This window comes from Penaeus monodon, chromosome 28 (assembly GCF_015228065.2).
Source record: "Penaeus monodon isolate SGIC_2016 chromosome 28, NSTDA_Pmon_1, whole genome shotgun sequence".
NCBI lineage: Eukaryota > Metazoa > Arthropoda > Malacostraca > Decapoda > Penaeidae > Penaeus > Penaeus monodon.
Window position 1 is genome coordinate 29,815,867 of NC_051413.1, and position 404 is coordinate 29,816,270.

The following is a 404-nucleotide window of genomic DNA, read 5'->3' on the forward strand; positions in this document are numbered from 1 at the left end:
CTGCAGGTAATTGGCAATATTTCACACCTGGAGCAAATTAGCAATTATGGATTCTCTTCATATTGCAGTGCAAGTGCACAGTAAGAAAACGGTTTTTATATTTCCGTCACGTTGCAGCGATGTAAACAGGTAAGCTGTTATTGAGTTGGATATGACTTTGATGAAAAGCTAATGTAAGATGTAAGTTCAGATTTTTACCAAATGCAGAAAAAATTGAATGAATAGGAAACCTAATCAGAAAATGGGAAATAATCCAGTTTAATCTACATGAAAAGACACAAAGTTTTACAAAATGATAAGCACTTTGTAATGTCAATACACAAAATATGATACTAAATACCCAAACAGAAATGTCACAACGACAAAAAAAAAACCCCCCCAAAAAAAAAAAACCCCCCCCCCCC